This window comes from Lutra lutra, chromosome 3, assembly GCF_902655055.1.
Source record: "Lutra lutra chromosome 3, mLutLut1.2, whole genome shotgun sequence".
NCBI classification, from domain to species: Eukaryota; Metazoa; Chordata; class Mammalia; order Carnivora; family Mustelidae; genus Lutra; species Lutra lutra.
Genome location: NC_062280.1, coordinates 35,675,114 through 35,696,358, shown reverse-complemented (window position 1 = coordinate 35,696,358; position 21,245 = coordinate 35,675,114).

Here is a 21,245-nt window from a genome sequence, read left to right as displayed (position 1 = left end):
AATTTTTCAGGCTTTTTCTTGTGATTGGTTTCTAGTTTTATACTGTTGTGGTTGGAAAAGATGCTTGATCTGATATTAGTCTTAAATTTATTAAGGCTTATTTCATGGCCTGCTTGTGATCTACCCTGGAGAATGTCCCCTGTGCACTTGAGAAGAATGTGTACTCTGCTGCTATTGATGGAACGTTTTGTATGTGTCTGTGAGGTCCATCTAGTCTAACGAGTAGCTGAAGTCCAATGTTCCCTTTTTTTACTTGTTTGTTTATTTTGTTGAGATAGTCAAATCAGAGGATTCTTCCATTCTCCCTTATTGCTCTCATCACTTGACAACATGGTGGCATTACCTCCGTTTATTGGGCTAATATATCAATCTGGGCAGAATTCACATGTTTCTGAATGAATATTTTTGAGGAGCGGGTCTGTTTCTGTGGTAGGTGTTTATTCTACTTACAGTTTCTGGGATGCCACCTTCTCTACCCCATCCACAGCCCCTACAGCGCTATCTCACAGGTGGGGCTTTCTTCTTCTTCAAAATTAGTATGCTGTTGGGTTCAAGTCAGTGTGCTCCTTCTTACTTGTGTTTGGGGCTTTTCTTTAACATATAGTGAACAGTGTGTTGGCTAATCATCCCTTACTTTGAATTTATCAATACCATGAAGAAATCAAATCCTGTGTTGAAGAAACCCTTAAGTTTCTGGCCCATCAATAGCATCTTTCCCTGGCTTCTAACACTTGTACAGAATTTCCCCAATTTTATATTGCTTTGGACTGTGTAAACACATGAGCTTAAGCTGTCAATAACAGTGTAACAAATCCTTAATGAACTTCATTTTGTGTGAAAACATTTATGACTAGAGTCACTTTCATCCTGGCAATAGTAAGCCTAAGAAATGCTTCCTCATTCTGTGATCACAATAGTCATTACTGATAGTAAATGTGATAATTAAAAAGGCATATGCTTTGGTTTCAGACTCATACCTGTCTTCCGGTTCTACTAAGTCCTTTACCAGCTGTGAGTCCCTAGGAAAATTATGAAGATTCTCAGAGCCTTGGGTCTACCCTCTAAAAATCAGTAATAACAGTAATTTCTTTGCAGGGTGTTTTTGGAAGGTTCACAATCACTGCAAATACCCAGTGATTGCTAACAATGTGCTAGCCATTGCTGTAATATACACATGTGTTTATATACACATATAATGATCAACATTATGAATAATATATATTATACATAATCTGATATTATAATATGTATGACATGTATTATGTTCAACATAATATATAATATATTTTATATATTATGAGATACATAATCATTAAGCTTCACAAGAACCCCCATAAGGCAGGTACTGTTAATTCCCCATTTTATAGGTTATACAAATGAAACATAGGAAAGTTAAAAGCATTAATTATACAGGAGTTAACACAACTATTGAGTCATGGAACCAAGATATGACCAAGACTAGCTGGCCCTTAAGCACCTACTTCAATCATCTAGCACAGTCTAGCACATCTAGCTAGCATCTAGAATCATCTAGCACATCTAGCATCTACCTTACAAATATATGCTCCAAAAAAGAAAGTAGTTTATATTCAAGTAAGTACCCTTGAACTTACTTAAGAGTACCATTTTATAGCCAATGTGTTAATGTGCATAAACATATACACACAAACACACATATAAAAATAATACAAAATCTTATCTTTCCAATATACACACATCTAAAATAATAGATAAATAGTACAGATGCCAAAATGTTAACAGTGACTTTTTAAATTGATGATTAAAACATACAATGCCATTTTTTAAATGGTATCATAAGTAAACCTTTTCTTTTGGAACAATTATAAATTTACAAAAAAATTTCTAAAAGAGTATAGAAAGTTTCCATGTTATTAACATCCTACATTAGTCTAGCACATTTGTTGCAATTTATAAACTGATGCTTATATATTATTTTAAATAAAGTCCATACTTTATCTGGATTTCCTTAGTTTTTACCCCAGTTTTTTTTTGTTGTTGTTGTTCTGTTCCAATATTCCATATAGGCTATCTCATCAAACTTAATTATTGTGTTGTTAGCCTTCTCTTGGCTGTAAGAGTTTCTCAGACTTCACTTGTTTTCGATGCCCTTGACAGTTTTGAGGAGCACTGGTCAGGTATTTTGTATGACTTTCCTCAGTTGGGATTTGTCTAACATTTTGCAGTACCATTTGTTGGAAAGATCCTACTTTCCTCATTGATTTGCCTTTATTTCCTTGCCTAAGACCCATATTTGTATGTGTCTAATTCTGTGTGCTCTATTCTGTTTCATTACTCTATGTGTCTACCACTTGTCTTGATTTTTATAGTTTTATAGTAAGTCTTGAAACTGTGTACTGTGGGTTCTTCATTTTTGTTTTTCTTCAATCTTGCATTGGCTATTCTGTTTTTGCCTTTCAATATAAACTTTAGAATCAGATTGCCCATATATACAGGAGGGCTTACTGGTATTATGATTGGGAATGCATTGACTCTATAGATCAAATTGGAATAAATGGCATGTTACTCATATTGAGTCTTTTAATTTTTGAAAATGGATTATTTTTCTGATTACTTAGACCTTTGATTTCTTTAATCAGAGTTTTGTGGATTTCCCCATATAGGTCTTGTGTACATATTGTTAGATTTCTACCCAAGTATTTCAATTTTTTTGTGTTGTAAAATGGTATTTATTGTTTTTTCAAATCCAGCCATTTTTTTCCTTGGTAAACAGTAAAACAATTGATATTACATATTAACGTTTTATCCTACAACCTTGCTATAATCATTTATTACTTTCAGGAGATTTTTGTTGATTCTTAGGGATTTTCTACATAGAGAATCACGTTATCTGCAAATAAAGAAAGATTCATTTTATTCTTTCCAACCAGAATTTTTAAATTTCCTTTCATTCTGTTATATAATACAGAGGGTTCTTATTTGTTTGTTTATGTATTTATATTATTTTTATTTTTTTACTTTTTTGCTGGGGATGAGCTGGGGGAGGGGCAGAGGGAGAGGGAGAAGCAGACTCTGTTCTGCTGAGCAAAGAGCCAGACTGGGGCTCAATCTCAGGACCCTGGGATCATGACTTGAACAGAAGTCATATGCTTAACTGACCGAGCCACCCAGGCACCCAACTAGGGCTTTTAGTATGACATTTAATAGGAGTAGTGAGAGAGCACATCCTTGCCTAGTTTCTAACTATAAAGAGAAGGTGTCCAGTTTTTCACCATTAGCTATGTTACCTGCATTTTTTTTTAAATGGGTGTTCTTTACCCAGTTGAGGAAATCCACTCTATGCTGAGTTTTATGTAACAAATGGACTTGTATTTTGTTCTATGCTTTTTCTACATCAATTGATATGATCATTTGATTTTTTTTTCTAGCTTATTGATGGGTTATATTATATGGATTGATTTTGGAGTGTTGGACCAGTCTTGCATACTTGGAACAAAGCTCACTTGGCCATAGTGCATAATTCTTTTTACACTTTGTTGAATTCTATTTGATAATACTTTATAGAGGATTTTGCATCTATGTTTATGAGCAATATTGGCCTGTAGTTTTCATTTTGTGTTGTGTTTGGTTTTGATATAATGATAGTTTCATAAAATTAATAGAACACTATTTCTTCCTTTTCCATTTTGTGGAAGAAATTGTATAAAATTGGTGTTAATTCCCCTTTAAACCTTTGGTAGAATCTCCACTGAAATCTGTGCCTGAAGATTTTATCTTTAGTTGTTTCTAAATCATGAATTGTGCTGTGAATTTTGTAAGACTGATTAATCACAGACCTATACCCCTGAAACAAAAAATACATTACATGTTAATTTAAAAAAAATAAACAATGTATTCAATTTTCATAATAGTAATAGGGCCATTGAATGATTTAATTCTTATTGGATATGTTATGGTAGTTTTTGTAATTCTTACCTTTGTTTTTCTATGGGTAAGGTGTTTTTTCCTCTGGCTTCCTTGAAATTTTTTTCTGTGTTTGGTTTTCTGCAGTTTGTATGTGGTATGTTTATATAGCTGTTTCTTTTTTTATTTTTGATATTTATTCTGCTTAGTATTCTCTCAGTTCCTTGGTCCTGGGTCAGTGTCTGTCATTAATCTGGAACATTCCTGGCCACTGTTATTTCAAGTATTTCTTCTCTGTTCTTTGCTTTCCTTCTGATATTTCAATTGTGTGTATATTACACCTCTTGAAATTGTCCCATGAATCTTGGATGTTCTGTCCTGTTTTATTCTTTCTTTTTTCTCTTTGCATTTCAGTTTGGGAAGTTTCTGTTGACCTATTTTCTTATTCACTAATTCTTTTATCAGTCTGTTGATGAACCCATTCAAGGCATTCTGTGTTTCTCTGTCATGGTTTTTTAATTTCTAACATTTCCTTTTAGTTATTTTTCTAGTTCTCATATCTCCTGATATCCAGTGTACTGATGAACCCATCAAGGGAACTCATTTATAGAATTTCCTTTGATTTATTTTAGATTTTTTTAATTTAATTTTATTTATTTATTTGACAGACAGAGATCACAAGTAGGCAGAGAGGCAGGCAGAGAGAGAGGGGAAAGCAGGCTCCCTGCTGAGCAGAGAGCTGGATGTGGGGCTCGATCCCAAGACCCCGAGATCATGACCCGAGCCGAAGGCAGAGGCTTTAACCCACTGAGCCATCCAGGCGCCCCAATTTATTTTAGAGTTTTAACCTCTCTGTTTATATTACTCATCTGTTTTTGAATTTTGTCTACTTTTCCATTGAACTTTCAACATATTAATCATAATTATTTTAAATTCCTGTGTAATGAGTCCAACATCTGTATCCTATCTGAGTCTGTTTCTGATGGTTGCTATGTCTTTTCAGACTGTTCTTTCTTCCTTCTTCCTCCTCTCCATACCTCCTTCCCTCCCTACTTCCCTCCTTTTCTTCCTTCCTTCCTTCCTTCCTTGGAGTGCCTTAAACTCTTTTGAAAGCTAGATATGTTGCATTGGGTAATAGGAACTGAGGTAAATAGGCCTTTAGTGTGGGGATTTGTGTCAGTATGACTAGGAATTTGACTATATTGTTATAGCTGTAAATACCTTAGGCTTCAAATTCCTCTACTGTTCCTGCTTTGGCTTTTGTCCTTTGAGTTTCCCTAAGTACTCCTTCTCATGGAGAGTGCACTCGGTTATTATAACCACCATAAATCTGGTGGTTACATGTAGGGATGGGAATGTGTTCTGTAATCTTATGATTAAATCTCAGTATTACAGTGGACTTTCTTCTCTAGGCTGTGAGCTTCCCAAGTCTTGTTTCAGTGGTGGTGAGATGGAAAAGCTGAAGAGGGCTATGAGAGGAAAGCCTTTTCCAGATGGCTTAAGGTCTGGTAAATGCCTTTTCCACAATGACTACTCTTCCCCTGCCCTTGCCTGAGCCAGTCAGGATATTTTGTGGGATGTTCATTGGGAGTATCTTGTGTAGTTTCTGCAGTGAAAACCCACAAAAATGTGGGGGATCTTCTTAAGTTTGCAGCCCCAGGGGTTTCTTATTGTAGTGCACATTCAGCCTCCAACAACTTATCAAAACTATCCTTTAAGTGTTCTACTAGTTTATGTCTCCAGCAGTCATGTCTATCTGTTCTAGGGAAGCAACTCTGACTCAAGATTTACTTCTCTTTCCAGATTTTGGGATGATGGTTTGCTCTGCAGCTTCAGTTTTCTGATGATCCTGAGATTTTAAGGTTGTTCAGCTATTTTCTCTAAGAGTGGTAGTGAAAACTTTAAAGATCTTTATTATGTCAAGACTAATTATTGAAGTCCACATATCGCTTTTTAGTGAATTTTCTTACTTCCATCTTCAAATTATCCACAGTGATGCTTAATGCTTTTATAGTAGGCAGGAATTGTAAAAAAAAAAAAAAAAAAAAAAAACACATCGTTTTAAATGTGGGAGATAAACCACAAGGAAGAATTGGTACATGAATGATACAAATGCTTTTATATTATTTACTAGCTCTCACACAGTGTGCTAAATATCTTCCTTTAATCTATTTAGTCTTCATAACAACTTTATGAAGTAGTTCATTCTCATTTTATAGATCAGGAAAAAGAGGCACAGAGATGTTAAGTCATTCTCCTCTATTCTCACAACTATGAATTGACACTCGAACCCTAGTAGTCTGCCTCTAGAGTCTGCTTGATTAAATACTGCTGTATGTAATCTCTCTCCTTTGTTAGCTGAACACTTCTAAAGGTGCACAAACTTGCAGACCTTGTACAAATACCAGTGGCAGATACACAGTCTCTCTGAAAGTCCTGATAGGACAGCAGAAATATTTTACTGGGCAATTTTGGTCAGCCCCAAGTCTGCTATTGCTTTAGATGATTTATCTACTTATACTCTTTAGATTAAAGATAGTTATACAGTATTAAAATTACATACAAAATAAAAATACATGTAAGGGAGAAAATGATGAACTAAGAAAATATAAGGGTGCACTAAGGGTTAAATTAGCTCCCATGCTGCAAGGCTCTTCAGGGCCAGAGCCAGTATGATGTAAGTGAAGCATCCTGAGTACCTCCTTGGTTTTTGGCTTTATGTGCCTTATTGGCCTCACTCCAGCTGTCGTCCTGAGGCCATTCAGGAAGATATGGATTATGGACGTGTCTGGACTGGGTTTTATAGCAATAAATACAAAAAGGGAAATGTAATAAATTTTACAACTCACAACATTCGTAGGATAAAAAACAAAGTTAGTAACTTGGGAGAAACAGAAATATTGTTGGAACCTGAAGTAAGAAGACATTCTCCAGTGGTTTCTCATAGAAAGATATTTGTGTAACATCCCCCCACCAAAAAAACCCCAAAACCAAAAAAACCTGTTCTCAACAATATCAGAGTGATAAAAATGAGGAGTATCACGGGAAGAGGTCCATGGCATGATATCTAAACATAATTCAGTTAAAGTGGTGACCTCATATGAGGTTTCAAGGCAAGATAGTCCCATGGTCCAGGATTATCCTTTATTGCATTACTTACTTCTAAGCCCCATTCAGGGGAATAAAAGCCTTACATCTTAGTGACCCAGCTTGTTTAATTTATTTAGCATGACCAAATATAGTGCGTAATCATAAGTGTGTGTGTGTGTGTGTGTGTGTGTGTGTGCCTGTGTTTGGAGTGGGGAGAGCCAGGACTCCATTACTAGTTCACATTTATCTTCAGTTTTAACAATATGAGGCACTTCTGAATGATTTTAAGTGTCTTTAGCAATACTTCAGAATGCAGGATTGATAAACATAAAATTAGATCTAACAATAAGAGGGAATGTGTGATTACTGGGATGTCATGGCAGCAAGAACAATAGGAAGCTGGAGACAGTAGCAAACATTGACTTGGCTTGACTCTTGCAATGTGGGAAGCCCAGAAGGAATTAATTGGATAAATTCTTCAATCATTTCTTTATTTAATGATCAGTCATATTCTGTATCCTGACAGATGGTAGAGTTCTATGGAAATCAAGACAGCTTTGAATAAGGAAATGTGTGAAAACTCAGTAGCTCCTCCTACAAAAACTTCATTAATATTCGGTAATTAGGTTTAACTTGTGGTTGAATGTGTGCATGGTTGAGGTTTGCGCTTATTAGCGATGGAAGCACTTATATAAAGCATGTACAAGATTACATAGTTGTAAAGATATTTATTTAAGTGTTCATGCTATTGGGTATGGGGCTAGGGTAATATTCTTTTGAAGAAATCTACTTCCCCCCATTACAGTCACACTTTTAATGGGAGTTTATGCACTCCTATGGGATTGGATTATCTCTGTTATTTTATAATTCAAGAGATAAAGTAAAAAGAAAATTATTTCTTAGACTAACCAGACTTTATTTATTTGGGGCGAAGTTACTGGGATTCAGCTTGTATAATTCTCTATTCCCCATTTTTGACTCCTACTCCTGAAGGGCAATGCCATGGATTTGGAAAAAGGAGACATATTTTGGGTGCCCATAAAGAGTGAATATTTTTAATGAGAATGAGTTAACTGGGTCATAGGGACTCTGTGGCTATATCAGATACAACAAGGCTGATTTTACCCACAGTGTTTTTAAGGGTAGAATGATCCAGCAACAATTTGATTACACCTCTATTCCTCAGGAAAGGTAAAATATCAAAGAATTTAGACTATATATTACATTTAACAACTCCCAAGCACATACGGTTTTCTTCTTGTTATTCTCTCTTGACACATTTGCTTCTTATAGGTGGGAGTGTGAATTGCATAATGGATTTGTTCTATTACTCAAATTTTATTCTTTGGACTGTGAGGTTTTCATGGGGGTGGGATGCTTTACCATGGAAACCATCAGCATAACAAAATTCTGAGTTGTGGATCACATTGTGTTTTTTTGAAACATCTGACTCATTTATTTTGGTTGATTTCAAATCTCTTCTTCCATTCAGTTGAAGTGCTAACCCTTCCACATAGTCTTTCTTAATTCCTTTTCCCTATAACAAAGCTTTTAACCTTTCATTCTTATAGTGGGTATTTTTTGTTTGTTTGTTTGTTTTTTGCTTTCTTTCCTGTATTATAAGTGAGAGTGGGGGCACCTGGGTGGCTCAGTGGGTTAAGCCTCTGCCTTCAGCTCAGGTCATGATCTCAGGGTCCTGGGATCAAGTCCCACATTGGGCTCTCTGCTCGGCAGGGAGTCTGCTTCCTCCTATCTCTCTCTCTGCTTGCCTTTCTGCCTACTGGTGATCTCTGTCAAATAAATAAAATCTTTAAAAAAAAAATGTATAAGTGAGAGTGCCCAAGTCTTGTGTCCTTAATAGACTGTGTTCCACTTAAAGGCAAGAACACTGGATTCTTCAAAAATATAGCTGTGTCTTCTAAAGAGTTGTTGTTCAATATACATTGTTGAATGAATATATAAAAGGTTCTACTTGGCTGATGCAAAGACAAAGAGTGAGAAAAAGGCACTCAGCTATTAATGGGTTTTGAGAATCTTTTGGAAAATGGGCCTTGTACCATACATGGGCTATAGCTGAAACTACTGGAACATGCCATAAGTGACCCAAACATCAGTTAAACCTTCATTTTCCTCTTGAAATTACCTGTTCATGTCCTCCACATTCTAGTAAGAGAAAATCAAGCACTAGTGTAGAATCAATTGAAGATGTGCTTTAAAAAGCACAAGACTGGGTTATAGCATAAACAATTTAAAACTTAGAAAAGGTCATGTATTGATCTTGTTTGCTTCTCTTGTCCCTTTTCATCTTTCCTTTTACACAGTATCCAGCTTTTTCTAAAATACAATCTCCTTCTTTCAAATATTTTTCTAAAATACAATCCCCTTCTCTCAAATACTTCTTTTCAATAAAAAGGTCTCCAAAAACCTTGCCCCTCTATTAAATGTAGAAATTTATCTCTCCTGGCTTATTACAGTACTCAGCAAAATGCCCTCTGGTTAGCATCATCTAACCTCCTTAAATGGTATTGGAGGATTATATTCATTCAATAATTCAAAAGAACCTTTATTAAAATGATTAAATGTTATTAATAATTAATGCATTAACAAAAATTGATGTTATCTGATAGTATGCTTGTCCTAGTTGTGGCAGATAGGAAATTTCTGTAATACACATAGGATTATAGTCACTTTTTTGTTTGCATGAAGAAGATGAAAATAAATGAGTCCAAAGAAAATACAAGTTATAACCCACCTCAGGAATCTTTCAATTTTGTGGGTCTAACTGGAAGTGAGCAGGGAGTCTATAATTCTGTGTGTGTCATTAACATTTCTGTTAATGAAATACACCTTTACATGTTTGCTGATGGTCAGTGGGAGTAAATTAGTTGGACATTGCTCAATAAGAATGTGAATTCCATGAAGCCATTTTAAGAAAGATTTCTTAGAGCAAAATTTGGAAGAAGGTTTTACTATTGTTTGCAGTAACCCCAAGCTCTTTTCTTTCTATGCTTTTATCATAAAATGCCTCTGCCTCTATTCATTCTTCTGCAATGTATTTGATGATTAGGAAAGATAATCAAATTAGTATTAATTTGTACAATGCTCCATTATTTTATCATTCAGAACTAATGATTAGATAGATATTATTATTATTATCGTAATTGTTTTTTATTAGTTTCAGAGGTAGAATTTAGTGATTCATCAGTTGCATATAATACCCAGTGCTCATTCCATCAAGTGCCCTCCTTAATACCTATCACCCAATTGTCCCTTTACCCCACTCACTGCCCTCCAGCAACCCTCAGTTTTTTTTGTAGGGTTTGGCATTTCTTATGGTTTGCTTCCCTCTCAATTTTCATCTTATTTTATTTTTCCTTCCCTTTCCCTGTGTTCATTGGCTTTTTTTCCTTAAATTCCACATGTGAGTGAACTCATATAATATTTGACTTTCTCTCACTTATTTCACTTAGCATAATAACCTCTAGTTCTATCCACATTGTTGTAAATGGCAAGATTTTATTCTTTTTTATGGTTGAGTAATATTCCATTATCTATAATATATACCACATAATACATATATATTATATATACCACATCTTCTTTATTCATTCATCTGTCAATGGACTTCTGGGTTCTTCCCATATTTTGGCTATTGTGGACATTGCTGCTATAAACATTAGGGTACATATGCCCCTTTGAATCACTATATTTGTATCTTTTGGGTAATTACCTAATAGTGTAATTGCTGGGTCATAGAGTAGCTCTATTTTGAACTTTTTCAGGGTCATTACTATTTTTAGTGAGTACAGCTAATTTCACCATTTCTCAGAAGCTTTGTCTTGCTGCAGATATTCTACTCTGGGTTCCAACAGATGATCTGTCTTCTTATAAGAAGCTATAGATGAGCCATCCTATGGCTCATCATACCTTTTCCTTCCAACTCTGCTTACCTTAATTCTACTTCTCTATCTAGATCTTTTGAGACCATCAAGATTGAATTTATTTAACATTAACCTGGAAGAATGAAAAAAAAAAAATCTCAATTGGATTTGGTCAGGCAACCAATAGTATGCATGTAATAGAGGTCAGCCCATAAGGTTACATGCCTTTATCAGAATGAAAAGGGGCCGAAGGCTAACAGCAAGTGTAGCCTACTGTTGATTAAAGGTGTCTACTCTTCTAGTTCCCAAGGAGATCTTCTTGACCTCATTTTAAGAAATAGTCCAATATATTGATAGTCACAGGGTGATTAAAAGGGAACAAGGTAGCTAAGAGTAGATGACCAGAATGTAGGCAGGCTTTTAGAATTATCCTCTCATCTACACAGGTGCATCTGTGTAAGAACTACATGATGCTGAGGAATGACAACTGGAGTGACTCATCCAATGCTTGAAGTAAAATGGCAGAGCCACCAAAAACAAAAGAAAATAAACCAAACAACACACACAGAAGCTACAGACCAGTGGTTACTTTTCTGAATCCCCTGTCTTTTCTATGGAATCCCCCATGAATGTCTTTAGTCAGTCCTATTACTGTTCCATTTTATAAATTTAATTTTAAGGCACACAAATTTCCATTAAAGGGCATAGAGTTAAATACACTTTATTTTTTATAAGAACATCACTATTAAAGACATATTTAAGCAAACCATAGCAAGTATTATGAAGTCATTTCCTACACTGCCTTATGGATAACCATAATTAATGTCATCTTCAAATATGAAGGACAGACCCTTCTCTATTTTAAGAAATGGGTATTTGGAAGTAATTTACACTCCAATTATCTCAACCTGAATGTCAGTTGCATTTAGTCTGCATTGCTGAAAAGGTGAATAAAGCCAGTTGCCAAACCACTATGATCATTTTTAGAACTATTTCTTTTATTAGGTCAATTAAAGCAAATTGAAGCATCTTTATTTTCTTTCTTTCTTTCTTTCTTTCTTTCTTTCTTTCTTTCTTTCTTTCTTTCCTTTTTTTAGGAGCAAGAGGGGAGGGCATTACAGAGGACAGGATGGCTGATTAATAAGTAGGAAATGCCTATGTCCAGTGTAATAGGCATTGAGCCATCCTTAGTGTTATCAGGTTAGGTAATAAGTAGGCCATTTTGATACATTTGTAGCACATAGCTGACCACATCACCAAATTGTCCTCAAAACTAGATCCCGTATTGGTAGTGTCCACAGAGAGGCCAATGCTTCAATAGTGTATAAAGTCTGAGCCACCAGCTCCCTTTTTGAAGGTTAGACTGCAGCAAACATAAGAGGGAAAATAGTTAGAGTGGCCTCAGCAGAGCCGGGCTTCCTTGTCCTGTTTTGCCTCTAAAGCCACATCCTTCATAAGACATTCATTAACTTCTTATGGTCATGTAAGACTTCAGGTGCGCAGAATCAGGATGACTCAATCAACTATATCCCCTGTTACTAGCCCAATGTTATTGTTCAGATCATAACTCTGTGATTATTTTGTCCTATTTTGGCTCTTTTTCCCAGCTCCATACCCTTCCCATGCACTGACATCTGACACATGTCCTTTTAACCCATCTTCAGCCAAAACTAAAAAATGTAAACATCCATCAACATATAAACATTGGTTAATACATAATTGTGAATTTCACACAAGTAGATTACTTGGTATGGATTATACACATTGCAACCTGACCTTTTTTGTTGTTGTTTTTAGCATCTGTCTATGTTGACAAATGTAGCTTGATTCTTTTAACTGTAGCATAGTATTTCATGGTATAATTATACCACAATATTTTCTATCTATTCCTCCACTGACAAGCATTTTGATTATTTCCAATTTTCTGGTACTGTCAGATTTACAGTATAAATAATACTCTAATGAACAACCAAGCACATGTTTCCTGGTAAATTTGTGCTAGGTTTTCTCTGGGGTAAGGAGCAAGATTGGAATTTCTGAGGCTGGAGACACATCCACTTTTACATTTGTTTTTCAAAATGGCTATGCCAGCCTGAAGCACAGGAAAGTTCCCAAATAAATTTACATACAAACAATAGTCATTTAAAAGAAAACAGAAACTTTCAGGGATGTGGTTATGATATTATCCAAGACTAGATAAGTACTGGAGAAGCGCTTTCCAGGGGACTGATCTGTTGTCACTAAGCAAGAATTTCTAGTTCTGCCAATATCAAAGGCAGAACAGAAATGATCATAAAAAGCTAGTGCTCCATTTGTCAGTTGATCCGTGTTTTTTAGGAAGCTGGTGGAATTTGACCCATCACTTCACACACTGACTTCACGCCAACGTTCAAGTGTCCCTGCTCACAACCTCTCTTCTCTGTACCTTTCAACCTGCTGGAGGTTGAGCACAATGTGAGGGGACCGGTAACTCGCTGAAGCATGCAACCACTTCTGCCTGTGGGCTTAGATTAAGCAGCGACAGAGGAAGCAGCTGGAAAGATTCATCAATCACAGGGTGTCTATTATTGGAATTAAAACACCTTCTAACTGTGACATAGATTTACACTCATTGCTATAGGCTGTGAGTAACATGCTGCCTATTTGCTTGCACTCCTTTGGACCAGAAGCTCAGATGCATGGGTTGATTTCCTTTCTTGCTTGGAGCCTACTTCTGCGCCAGGATGCAGAGACAATGGGGTCTGAAATGAAATGCAGATAAATTGGATGACTTGGTGTGTAGTCGTTAAACTTAACATAGAGAGCAAGTCTCTGAGAATTGGAAATTGAAGAATATGATTTGACAAAAACATTTTTTTATGCAAATTTAGCATCAGGCAGGCTGAGAGATAATGTGTGACACGAAACTATAATATATCGGAACAAGCCAAGAATACACCTGAAGTCAGGATTTTAAAAATAGGGATGATGACCATATTTATAATATTTTAACAAGTGTCTTTCATATTACTGTTCCTAAGATTTGGAAAGCCAACCTATGTCCTTACATAAAGGCAAGGGAGGTAGATTTTATTAAGGAAAATCTTATAATTAGGAGTTTGTTCTTGGGTAAGGCAGTATGTTTGAAAGTTATTTTCAGACTTCTCAAGATGCTCTAATTTTCACAAGTAATAACTCTTATTGATAATAGTTATCATTTGTTGAACATGTATCAGACAGAGTGCTAGATGCTTTCAATCATTTGATCCTTACAACAATTTAAAAACTAGGTTATTACCCACATTTCCATAATATGGAAGTTAAGTTGAGATTAAACAACTTTAACTGATTTATGTTAAAGTGATCAATCAGTATTAAAATACCCCTGGGAAGTGTAAATTAGTTATTCATAATTGTCAGGTACACCCAAGAGAAAATAAGCAGGGAGCAAAGGCATTTGCCACCTGGTATTATCAAAGACGGACTTTTCTTTAGTATTTATACAGGTAATCCTCAACTTTTATATACTTTTTTTTGTATAATCTCTACTTTTATACATTTTACACCGATGTCTCAGATCACTTTTCATCTGTTAAATTCAGACTTTAATTTCTTAGTGGTCAGTGAACATTTTGAGCTATAATATGGTGATACCAAATATATCTCTATGGTTCAATTTTAGGAATATCTTCATTTTTATGCACGTAGTAGTGTACATTTGTGTAACTTAAAATGTTTTCTTACATTTTAATTTATTTTATAAGACTAGTAATTGGAAAATTATAAGTTCTAAACGTTCTTTTGCTTATAACGATAAGGGAGAATTTACTATTATGGTACTTGATGGATATTATTAATCTCAACTGGGTATTATACTGGATGAATGCAGTTCATTGGAATTGCATGAGAAGCTTGAGTTACTGCATTAGATGTATAACATCTAATTTACTGTTTTACTTGGAAACACTTTGCGGAAAACATGCTTTTTTTGAATCATGGGTCTTTCTCTTTCTAGGAACTAAACAGTTTCCCCACTAGTAAAGATCTCCTTGCATCCCAAAGCCTCACTCTTTGTGAGAACATTGCTTTTGGCATGCATATGGCAGTGCTGGAGGAGTGAGCTGAACTGGAGCCTCAGGGCTGAATGGCAGGACAGAAAGAGCTGTTTAAGAGAAACCTCAGAGACCTAATGCAGGAATCTCAAACCACGAGGTGGAACAGAGGAGGGACTCCAACTGCCAGAAGGTTGTTACTGGCTTCAACATCAAGCCTTCTTTGACTTATATTAAACAAACAATAAATAGAACAAGCGATAAATAAAAATCTCCTTTAAAAATATTTCCTTGCCAAAAATATAAATATATTTTAAATAAGGTATTTGAGAAATGGATACTAATTACATATGTAAATAACTATGCATGTAAGCTTGAGATTTATATGCATGTAAGTTCAAGATTGGGCTGTAATACCAACAAAAATCAGTTGGATTTTGGCATTTTCCCTCAATGTTCTTTAAAACTCTTGGATATGTTTAATAAGTACAAGTTTTAATTTCTAAAAGCATAACACATACATGCTATTTTTAGTTGCTTTTTTACATTATATTCTACAGAAATATTTGTTTCAATAGCCATAGACATATGGCATTTCAAATGGCTACATATTATCCCCCTGTATCATTATATAGTACCATAATTAATTAGCCAAATTGATGAGGGAGCAGGAGGCTGGCTGAAGACAAAGCAAAAGCTGGCACCTTGCACCCCCTCTCCACCCGCTCCCCTCGGTAATGTGTGTGACATTCCTCAGGCACCCCTGACTGCCATAAAGGAGAAACAAATAGTTAACTTGCAGAGATCACATCCTGCAAGACAGAGTCTCCCTTGGTTTACAATTGTCCTAGAGATCTACAAACAAAGAAGTTACCTTATCAATAGCACAATTTCCAGAGGCAAATAACTCAGTTCCTCAAGCCTTAAATAAAGTTAAATTTCTTCTAAACCCAAATCTCACTAACAAAGACTCTTGATAGCAGAAATGTGAATGGCTTGCCAAAAGACAACATTGATCAAGCCGCAAGGCCTCCGGTATCCCTGCACCTTGTAGGCCTCTTTAGCATATGAAAGCTCCGTTGAAACCTCCCTTCCCCTCACCTTCCCCCAACTGCAAGGTACAAAACCTGCCATCTCTCACAACCCGGGGCCCCAGCTCTTCCTGCCCACGGGTCCTGTCCCCGTGCTTTAATAAACCACCATTTTGCACCAAAGATGTCTCAAGAATTCTTTCTTGGTCATCGGCTCTGGACCTCAGCCCACCGAACCTCACCTAGGCTCTAGAACTTCATCAAAATCACTGTTAATGGATATTTACGGTGTTTCTCACGATATACTCAACATGTTACTAAACATCCTTGAATATTATTTGTCTAGATACTTACTTTAAGGATCGATTACTATAAGTGAAATTTCCGTGTCAGTGTGGATAGGTAAAATTTTTAATTTAGTTCTCTAAAATTCCACCCAGAAACATAGCAAATTTACACTTGTATCAACAGTGCATGAAAGGGACTTCCCACATGCATACTGATATCATGTGATATGATTCTTTTATATTTTGCAAATCTGAATTTGAATTTGATTCGATTTACTTATTTTAGTTTATATTATCAGTGAGTATAAACATCTTTTCAGAAATATGCTGGTCATTTGTTGAATTATCATTTCATCTTCCTATGCTATTTTTATATTGTATTTCTAGGGTTTTTTTTTTTCCTTCCTGATACATAAGAATAATATGTGTAGTAGAGATATTTTTTTTTAAGATTTTATTTATCTATTTGACAGAGAGAGAGAGAGCATAAGCAGAGGGAGCAGCAGGCAGAGAGAGAGGAAGAAGCAGGCTTCTCACTGAGCAAAGATCCCAATACAGGACTTGATCCCAGGACTCCAGTACCATGACCTCACCTGAAGGCATCCAACTAATCGATTGAGCTACCCAGGTGTCCTGTAGTAGAAATATTTACATTATATCACAAGTTGCCAATGCTTTTCTAGTGTGTCATTTGATTTCTGACTTGGTGAGGCTTTTTTTGCTTGTTTATTTTGGAGGGAGTTTGCTGTGGAATAAAAGTTTTAACTCTAAGGTAATCAGCCTTTGCCATGACGATTTCTGAAATTAGTGTCATGTTAAAAAACAGTGAAATAAAAATTTGGTCTTGGTTCATACTTATATTGTATTAAGAATATATGTTTATATTTTTGGAATATATTAGCAGTGTTTAGGGAAGGCAAAATATGTGAGAAATTGAAATTAGATTTCCATCTTGGAAGATTGAAACAGGTATCTTTTTATTTATTTTTAATTTTTTTTTTTAAGATTTTTATTTATTTGTCAGAGAGAGAGGGAGAGAGAGCGAGCACAGGCAGACAGAATGGCAGGCAGAGGCAGAGGGAGAAGCAGGCTCCTGCTGAGCAAGGAGCCTGATGCGGGACTCGATCCCAGCACGCTGGGATCATGACCTGAGCCGAAGGCAGCTGCTTAACCAACTGAGCCACCCAGGCGTCCCTATTTTTAATTTTTTTAAAGATTTATTTTAGAGAATGAGAGTGTAGGTGTGCAAGCAGGGGGTGGGGAGAGGGAGAGAAACTCAAGCAGACTGCCCACTGAACAATGAGCCTGACATGGGGCTCATTTTCATGACGGTGAGATCATGACCTGAACTAAAACCAAGAGTTGGAGGCTCAACCAACTGAGTCACCCAGGCACCCTGTTAGCTTTTTATTTTTAATTGAAATAAAATTTTAAAACTTAAACAGTTTGTGGGGAGTCCCTTAACTGCTTTATTTATTGTTTAAAGAGGAGAAAAAACTATTTTGAATTCTCATTTTGCATCAATGTATATTAAAAGAAAATAAATCAGTGATTATATGAATATAAGTGATTTTTCTCAATATTGTTTTCATCAGAGGACTGAAGTCAGTTAAGTTTTATTATTGGAAAAATGAGTAGTTTTTAAAAGACAAAAATATTCAATTTAAAGAGGTAGGTTTGGTATTTAGTTCACTTTGCTGGGATAAATATAATTATATGTTATGGCTAACAAATGAAGAATTAGGCAGATGTTATATAAATTCACATTCGTGCTTACACTTACATTGTTTATAAAACCATGAATCAAACAGGCACATTCAGTATTTATTAGTGATTTTACAGTGGATTCTTTGGTCTTTGTTGGAAAGCATGATCTAAGTGGCACAAATTAATAAATAGTCTGCACCTAGAATTAATAATGTTTCTCTATCCTTATATTTCATGGGGAAGAGTGGGAGATGGCCAGGAATTTCTAAGAATTATCTATTACTTAATCCCTGCCCCAAAAGTACATGTCCTAAGAAGAGGTTAAGAATGTATAGAATCCTTAGGGGAGTGGGCCAAAGAAAGTGGAAGAACAGTGAGAAGTTGTGGTCTGGGCTGAGCATTCCTCCTATGTATGCTCTTCCTGCTCCCTGAGTCCTCCTGGGTCTCGAAGTGAGCACTTCTGATGGGGGCATGTCAGCACACCCAACAGAGGCTGCTGTCGACTTGGCACATTGGAACTTTTATTGGCCAACAAACTGAATATGCAATGGACAATCTTTAAATTCTACTTCAAATAATTATATTTACACAGTAGAGATAGAGTACTCACGACAAGGTGGAGGGGAGGTATTACAGAGCCCTGAATTAGCCACTTTGATCTGGGCAAGTGATGGATATATTCCCACTGCAGGGCAGAGCCACGCAGATTGGAGAACTTTATCTTCTATTTAAAAACTCTATGGACAACTCTATCAGGCTACTTGGCAGGTAAATTAAGCAGAGTTCTAGCTTCCAAGAAGCCGAACTCATATTCCTACCTGGCAGCAACAAATCACAGTCCTTTCCACCCACTGGGCTCCCTCTTTAAGAGCTTCACTGGCTTTAAAGCCAGCCTAAGAATTTATGCCTCTAAGTCTTAACCATCCAAGCCAGGTCATTGAGAGCCACCCACAGCTGTTTCTCCCGGATGTGGCCATTCCCGGAACAGGTAGGATTTTCTTCTTGCACAACCCACCCAAAGGGCATTTCATTCATTCACTGCGCTTGGGGAAATCTGTGGCAGTGACAAAGCACATGACACTGAAGGGAGTGAATTCAATTTGGGGACAGAAACACCCAATGCCTTCCATTTAATTTCATTATATTTGGAGAAGAAAAAAACCCCAGCCAGGAGGAGGAGCCAGGAGTTACAGAGGTCAATTTCCTGAAGAGAGGGTTGCCTGGGTGGCTCAACTGGTTAAGCATCTGCGTTCGACTCAGGTTGTGATCCCAAAGATCCTGAGACTGAGTCCGGCCTCTGACTCCCCGATAAGTGGGGTGTCTGTTTTTCCCTCTGTCCCTCACCCTGCTCTTGTGCTCTATCTCAACCTCTCTTTCTTCCTCTCAGATAAATAAATAAAATCTTAAAAAAAAAATTCCTGAAGAGAGACACTCTGTAGGGACTAAGAAGGCGTAATAAGCAAACTCTATGTCAGATATTTATTAAACATATAGTGTATCTGGGTACCTAAGACACGATGGTAAATGGTGAATAATTGACCTGAGGCCTTATTTACAAGGAATAATAAAATCCCCAAGCCTTACATATATGTCTTGAGAGTGCTAATATCTAACTAGATTGCTAACTAAGTGCAATGTAAAGAAATACCTAGTCACTGTAAAGAAAATCACTCTAAAGAAATAACCTCTGCCTCTTTCATCATATGGCTACAGTTTTTCTAGTCCTTTCCATGAGTGTATCTCTGAACTAAATACTTTGGTCTAACTAAAGCCTGCACAGCCCTATCCGTTATTTATTATCAGTGTGACTTCACAGGTGAAGAGACTGATGCTCAGGATATTTCCTTTGATCCATTCCTTTCTTTTCTTCAACCGATATTGTCAGCTATGTGCCAGACACTGTTCTGGGGTCTGGCGTTCGAGGTCTGGGGGGCTCCAAAGTCTCTCAGGCACTAAGCTATGCCTTCCAATGGTAAGTATGCCCCATTCCATGTTGGAGGGGTAGGTCTAGGCTAGGCCATAATTAGGGACTCTTGAAACAGGTTGACCGAATGGGAATCATTATTAAATGAAAGGCGGTTTCTATTATGGCAAATTCAAATGTGGTTTTGAATCCCCATTTGAAGAATGGGACTTCCATTGATTCCTTTGGGCCCTCACTTTGTTTCTGAGTCTGAACCTTGATCTGAGGAACCTGACATGTCTTGATAAGGCACCTGATGATCTGGTGGTGTTTAAATTGAGGTGATTTCTGGTTTTTGCCAATCCTCCCAACAACTGGATTGCTGTACTCACTAATCAGCTCCATATTCGGAGATAACCACCTCCCGTCCCCCTCTGATGGTCTACTCACAGCTTGGAGTCATGTGTACAATCTACTGAAATGCCAGATATACAGAAACCTAGGGGTCATCCTCTACCCCTTGCTCTCCTTCATCCCATATGCAATCCACCAAAATCCCATTTAGTCCACCATCAATATAGCCCTGTTTCTTTCATCTCCCAGCTAAAAGTACTATCATCTCTTTCTGGGTTCTTGAAGAGAAAGACCTATTTTGATCTTCCTGAAGCCGGAGGGACCTAGGCAGTTCTGATAGCTCTCCTCTTTCTGGTCACTCTGCCATGCTCAAACTTTTTTTTTTGTAATCTCTCTCTATTCTTCTTAGATAAAGACAAAACTCCATAACTTCTTCCCCCTTTAGGCTACTTTTTGTTGTTGTTGTTATTTTATTTTATCAATAGACTTTTGGAATACTTTTAAATTTATATAAAGAAGTTGCAAAGACAGTACAGAGAATTCCCATACCTTCACCTAGTTTCCCTTAATGCTAACACTTTCATGTATTTGTCAAAATTAACAAATTAGCATTGACACATTACTATTAACTAAACTTCAGACTTTATTAGGGTTTTCACTCTTTTTCCACAAATGTCCCTTTTCTATTTTAACATCTAATGCAGGAAATACACTGCAGTTGGCCTAATTTGTTTTTTGACAAAGGGAACTATAGAGTTTAATGTCTGATTGAGGATATTTTTGAGAAAGGAGACACCGTGGGAATCAGGTGTAACATGATATTGTTCCTGGTTACCCTATCTAGATTGGTCAGGAAGTGATGCTCCTTCTACATTCAAACTCATCTCATACACTCGAGCCCCATGCTCAAGAAATGCCAGCCTTCTCTCACTCTTGCTACTCATTTTTCCTTCCTTATATGCTCTTCCCACACATCTTCACCTAGTCATGAGCCATAAACCTTCCCTGATCTCCTACACTAGGTCAAATCCTCATCCTCACATTTCCATAGCACCATATGCTTTCCTTTTTAGCCTGCC